This window comes from Bombina bombina, chromosome 6, assembly GCF_027579735.1.
Source record: "Bombina bombina isolate aBomBom1 chromosome 6, aBomBom1.pri, whole genome shotgun sequence".
NCBI classification, from domain to species: Eukaryota; Metazoa; Chordata; class Amphibia; order Anura; family Bombinatoridae; genus Bombina; species Bombina bombina.
In genome coordinates this window covers 111608415-111615167 of record NC_069504.1, presented here as the reverse complement: position 1 = coordinate 111615167, position 6753 = coordinate 111608415, and the positions used below count along the sequence as shown (strand labels likewise).

Sequence of the window (6753 nt, the reverse complement as noted above, 5' to 3'; positions counted from 1 at the left end):
TGCATATTTACCATGCCAGTACATTGCAGATTTGTTTTGTTGCAGATGTATATATATATATTTTTTAATTATTTTTTTTTAATTAGCAATATAGAAAATTTCACTGACATACCATATCAGTACTGGTATGTATTGGGTTCCTGGCCAATACATTAGGTATAAATGGCTCCCAGGCATCTGAGGGGTTATTTGCCACCCATGCTATACCTTTTTTCTGTCCAAAAGTAGGCAGAGCTTCAGTTCTTCTCCAGCAGAAGTGATAATTCTTTCTTTTTCATTTATCTAAAATAAAGGATTGACACCACTTAAAACAGGTCTCTCTACTAGAAGAGACCAGGCCCACTGCCTTTGACCCTCTAAGCACACAGCTTGCCCCACCCCTACTCTGAAAGTTCCTAGTCTTATCTCAAGCAAGAATTTAGAGGGTTGCCCACATCCATACAGTATGATACTACAGGGCAAGGTAGTTTGTGGGTTCCACCATTTTTATGGGCAAGTGGGTTTATTTAAACTTTGCTTGTACTTTTTTCTTCCTTTGGACAGTTTTTCCAACAAATTTGTTATCTCTTTGAAATGTTTTGTCTAGTAGTGTATAGCAGTTTTTCTCAGTTATGAAATTTTGTGTTATGGCTCACAGTTTTTAGGGAGGTAGTTTAAACACTGATGCTGTTTTGGTGTTTCCCATGATCCGGTACATTTAAATTGGTAACAGCAGTATGTTTGCCAGTGAATGCAGCAAAATTTCAGGCTCCTGGATAGTCGTCTGCTGTGTATCCTGCCCCTGCTACAGATAATTTAATTTTTGGTTCCTTAATTGTTTCGGCTTTTGTATACATCTCAGTGGCAGAGGACCCTAGTATGCCCTGCTACACCTGGAAATGTATTCTTAAAGGGATATTAAACCTACATTTTTTTTTTCTTTCATGATTCGGATAGAGCATGCAACTTTTTAGCCACCAATCAGCAAACGCTACCTAGGTGCTGAACCAAGAAAGCTTTACTTTCCTGCTTTTACAAATAAAGATTCCAAGAGTAGAAGAAAAATAGATAGTAGGAGTTAATTAGAAAGTTACTTAAAATTGTATGTTCTATCTGAATCATAAAAGGAAAAATGTGGGTTTTGTATCCCTTTAAGGTGTAATTGTTTAATAGGGAGAGGAGATGTGCAGTGTGCAAAGCTGTGTTTGTAACATATTCAGATAAAGCTGATTGCTGCTTTTTTTTTTTTTTTTTAAACAAAAAAAAAAAAATACTAAAACATTTCCTTCCTTAAAGAGGCTTAAAATTGTGATTGGCATTTCTCTGTGTTTTGCTTAGCTCTTGCAAGAAGGGCTTTTAAAAACCCTGAGCTCCTAAACGTTCTGTCATTAGCTGTATAGAACGTTATTCGATTTTCGAGTTCCTACCTTACTATTTCATCTAGTTGTGCTGTCTTTGATACACGGCTTCATAAGCTAATATTTAGCATCCTCCTTCGTCAGTTGCTATATTTTCTTTAAAGCCTCTTCTTCCTCTAGGTTTGGGAAGAAGATATGTCATATGTGTCTTATGCCAGTTAATGCATATACAATTTGAGTTTCAGCCTTTGTCCTAGCCAGCTTCTCTAGTTTGGCTAGATATTTGCTATTTCTTCCTAGTTTCATGGCATCTATTATTTTAATGAGTTCATATTAGTTTTAGTTAGTTGGGCTCTACCTATTCCTAGCTTATTAAACATTTTATAAAGATAGAATATCCAAAGGTCAGGTGAATAGACTTGTTTTTGTATTCAATATGGCCAGGGGTGCTGGATCCTGTGTGACATGCCTTAATATTTTCTTTGTTTCACTTTAAGAGCTGTTTGTCCAGACAAGGACATTTCTTTAAAATTATCTTGAGTATACTAACCACGTTCTTTCATAAGGCGGTGAGAATCCACGAGCCATAGCAAAACTCTTCTCCACCAGGAGGAAGGCAAAAACGTACCATCAGCAAAAGCTTTAATCCCTTTGACTTCCTGATTCCCCTCAGTCTTAGTTTTTGCCATCACAGGAGGAGGTAATGTGAGGAAATGTGAGATGCTTAGACTTCTTCTTCTTCTTTGAAAGGGGTGCTCAAACTGCTGTGAGGCCCGTTATCCCCCTGAGAGGACCTAGAAAGGGGCAAATAAGGATAGAGGGTAGTTCTTCTGGACCACAATATTTAAACTCTAGTTTCTCTGACAGTATATGTATTTTTCTTTTTTTCTTCTTGGATTCCAGTCTTGTCTTCTGGGAGATATTTTGTTATCAAAAAACTGAAACTGATGGTGGCACTTCTAGGCGGTTGTGCGCTACTCAAGCTTTCCACTTTATTTAAATATCTCCTACTTTAGCTGACTTTGGCCACACAACATTGAATTTCCAAATGACCGTTGGCAAGCCAGAATGAGTGTGTACTAAGTCTGCTTTCTCTTTTGTTCGGTTGTTTTTATGCCTTGGCATCTCCTCACATGAATGTATTATTTCAAAACTGTTTAGGTATGCCTTTTTTATTAGATTGTGTCAATTTAAGCTTTATTCTCTGTTATGAAGGTATTTATTGTATATTCTATGTCTCTTATGGTAAATGTACTTTTGGTCATTAACTGTGTCGGGATACTATTGGTCTTTCTCTTGCAAGGTGTATCCAGTCCACGGATTCATCCTTTACTTGTGGGATATTCTCATTCCCTACAGGAAGTAGCAAAGAGAGCACACAGCAAAGCTGTCCATATAGCTCCCCTTCTAGCTCCACCCCCCAGTCATTCTCTTTGCTGGCTCTAAGCACTAGGGTCTCTCTCGGGAGTGTAAAGTGAATGTGGTGTTAGAATTGTAGTTTTATCATCTTCAATCAAAAGTTTATTTTAAATGGTACCGGTTTGTACTATTTACTCTCTAGCAGAAAAGTGATGAAGATTTCTGCTGAGAGGAAAATGATTTTAGCATGTTGTAACTAAAATCCACTGCTGTTCCCACACAGAACTGAGGAGTACCAGAAAACTTCAGTTGGGGGGAACAGTTTGCAGTCTTGACTGCAATGAGGTATGTTCAGTCATTTATTTCTAGACAAGACTGAGATAATGCTAGAAGACTGACAAGATCCCCATGTGGGGAGGGTAAGCTATGTTCACAGACTTAGTAAGGTATTAAATGCTTACATAATAGGGCTAATATACTGGTTGACACTTATTCAGGGCAATCGATTGTTTGGCTAAGGAAAAATCGTTTTGCAAGACACTTTGAAAGCCCTTTTGGGTTTTTTTCTGGGGTTATTACCACATGGCTGTTTTTTAGTCACCTAGGAGTGATTTACTAGGCCTCACAGCTCCGGCGTAGAGTGGGAGGGGCCTAATTGCCTCAGATGCGCACTTAGAATTGCAGATAGTTCATGCTGTTTCACATGGAGGGTCCTGCTGATGTTTGAGGGCCTAAAAGAAGCTATATTCCCCCAAATCTGATCCCTAAGGTAGGGCCACAGCAAGGCTGTGGCAAGGTGCTGTAGTGATTTAACCAGGTGTTGGCTTTAGGCTGCTCTGGTTTGGGCATTAAGGGGTTAATCGTTTTGAAACTTGCGGTGCAATCTTATTAAGGCTTTAGCTACATACTGTGAAAATTTCAGAAAGATTGCTGCATTTTTCACCGTTTTGTAAAATTGTTTGCTCTTTTTATCTCTTAAAGGCACAGTAACGTTTTTTTCAAATTGTGTTTTTTATTTGATTAAAGTGATTCCAAGCCTGTTTGTGTACTCTAATAGTCTGTTAAACATGTCTGACACTAAGGAAAATCCTTGTTCAATGTGTTTAGAAGCCATGGTGGAACCCCCTCTCAGAATGTGTCCCACTTGTACTGATATGTCTATACACTTTAAAGATCATATTGTTGCACTTAAAAATGTGGCCCAAGATGATTCTCAGACTGAAGGTAATGAGGGTAGCCCGTCTGCCTCTCCCCAAGTGTCACAACCAGTTACGCCCGCGCAAGCGACGCCTAGTACCTCTATTGCGTCTAACCCTTTTACATTACAAGACTTAGCGGCAGTCATGGATAATTCTCTTACAGCCTTTTATTTAAACTGCCCGTGTTACCTGCAAAGCGTGATAACTCCGTTTTAAGAACAGATTATGAGCATTCTGACGCTTTGGTAGCCGTATCCGATATACCCTCACAACGCTCTGAAGTGGGAGCGAGGGATTTGATGTCTGAGGGAGAAGTCTCTGATTCAGGAAGGGTTCCTCCCCAGACAGATTCAGATACATTGGCTTTTAAATTTAAACTAGAACACCTCCATGTTTTACTTAGGGAGATATTAGCTATTCTGGATGACTGTGACCCTTTGGTGATCCCAGAGAAATTGTGTAAAATGGACAAGTACCTAGAGGTCCCTGTTTACACGGATGCGTTTCCGGTCCCTAAGAGGATTGCGGATATCGTTACTAGGGAGTGGGATAGTCCAGGTGTCCTTTTTGTCCCCCCTCCTGTTTTTAAGAAAATGTTCCCCATATCTGACCCCATGCGGGACTCGTGGCAGACGGTCCCTAAGGTGGAGGGAGCTGTTTCTACACTAGCTAAACGCACAACCATACCAATTGAAGACAGTTGTGCTTTTAAAGACCCTATGGATAAAAATTAGAGGTTTTACTTAAGAAAATTTTTGTTCAACAAGGTTTTCTTCTCCAACCTATTGCCTGCATTATTCCTGTAACTACTGCAGCTGCTTTCTGGTTTGAGGCGCTGGAAGACTCGCTCCAGACGGAGACCTCATATGAGGAAATTATGGATAGAATTAAGGCTCTAAAGCTAGCTAATTCTTTTATCACTGACGCCGCTTTCCAAATAGCTAAGTTAGCGGCGAAAAATTCAGGTTTAGCCATTCGCTATGGCTAAAGTCCTGGTCGGCCGATGTGTCATCTAAATCCAAGCTTTTGAACATTCCTTTCAAAGGGAAGACCCTATTCGGGCCTGAATTGAAAAAGATTATTTCAGATATCACCGGGGGAAAAGGCCATGCTCTCCCTCAGGACAAAGCCTTTAAAACAAAGAACAAGGCTAATTTTCGTTCCTTTCGCAATTTCTGGAACGGTCCCGCTTCATCCTCTCCGGCTGCAAAGCAAGAGTGTAACGCTTCACAGCCCAAGGCAAACTGGAAACCTTACCAGGGCTGGAATAAGGGTAAACAGGCCAAAAAGCCTGCAGCTGCCACCAAGACAGCATGAAGGGGTAGTCCCCGATCCGGGACCGGATCTAGTAGGGGGCAGACTCTCTCTCTCTCTCTCTCTCTCTCTCTCTCTCTTCGCTCAAGCCTGGGCAAGAGATGTACACGATCCTTGGGCATTAGAGATTGTAGCCCAGGGTTATTTTCTAGAATTCAAGTACTCTCCTCCAAGGGGAAGGTTCCACATTTCTCGTCTGTCTACAGATCAGACAAATAAAGAAGAGTTTTTACGCTGTGTAGAAGATCTACATACAATGGGAGTGATCCACCCAGTTCCAATTGCAGAACTAGGACTGGGGTTTTACTCAAACCTGTTTGTGGTTCCCAAAAAATAAGGAACTTTCAGACCAATCCTGGATCTCAAAATTCTAAACAAATTCCTCAGAGTCCCATCATTCAAGATGGAGACCATTCGGACAATCTTACCAATGATCCAGGAGGGTCAATATATGACTTCCGTGGATCTAAAGGATGCGTATCTACACATTCCTATCCACAAAGATCATCACCAGTTTCTCAGGTTCGCCTTTCTGGACAAGCATTTTCAGTTTGTGGTTCTTCCTTTCGGGTTGGCCACTGCTCCCAGAATTTTCACAAAGGTGCTAGGGTCCCTCCTGGCGGTTCTAAGACCTCAGGGCATAGCAGTGGCGCCTTACCTAGACGACATCTTAATTCAGGCGTCTACTTTCCAAAGAACCAAGTCTCACACGGAGATTGTATTGGCCTTTCTGAGGTCTCACGGGTGGAAGGTGAACATCAAAAAGAGTTCTCTCTCCCCCTCACAAGAGTTCCATTCCTAGGAACCCTGATAGACTCGGTAGAAATGAAAATATTTCTGACGGAGGTCAGAAAGCTAAAACTCTTAACTACTTGCCGAGCTCTTTATTCCATTCCTCGGCCATCTGTGGCTCAGTGCATGGAGACAATCGGACTAATGGTTGCGGCAATGGACATAGTCCCTTTTGCTCGGATACACCTCAGACCACTGCAACTATGCATGCTCAAACAGTGGAATGGGGATTATGTAGATTTGTCTCCTCAAATTCAGTTGGACCAGGAGACCAGAGATTCTCTTCTCTGGTGGTTGTCTCAGGATCACCTGTCTCAAGGAATATGTTTCCGCAGGCCAGAGTGGATCATCGTAACGACCGACGCCAGTCTGTTAGGCTGGGGTGCGGTCTGGGACTCCCTGAAAGCTCAGGGCTTATGGTCTCGGGAAGAAACTCTTCTCCCGATAAACATTCTGGAACTGAGGGCGATATTCAACGCTCTTCAGGCATGTCCTCAGCTAGCGGCGGCCAAATTCATCAGATTTCAGTCGGACAGCATCACGACTGTAGCTTACGTCAATCATTAGCGGGGAACAAAGAGTTCCCTAGCGATGATGGAAGTAACCAAAATAATCAGGTGGGCGGAGGATCGCTTCTGCCATCTCTCAGCAATTCACATCCCAGGAGTAGACAACTGGGAGGCGGATTTTCTAAGTAGTCAGACTTTTCACCCGGGGGAGTGGGAACTCCACCCGGAGGTATTTGCCCAGCT

The 6753-nt window shown here is 41.9% G+C and overlaps 1 protein-coding gene across 1 annotated transcript in view; it reads left to right on the top strand.

The window, feature by feature from the left end:
* The window catches only part of SYPL1 (synaptophysin like 1), a 122228-nt gene that overhangs the window by 34174 nt on the left and 81301 nt on the right, over positions 1–6753 (top strand). The gene's annotated exons all lie outside the window — the stretch shown is intronic.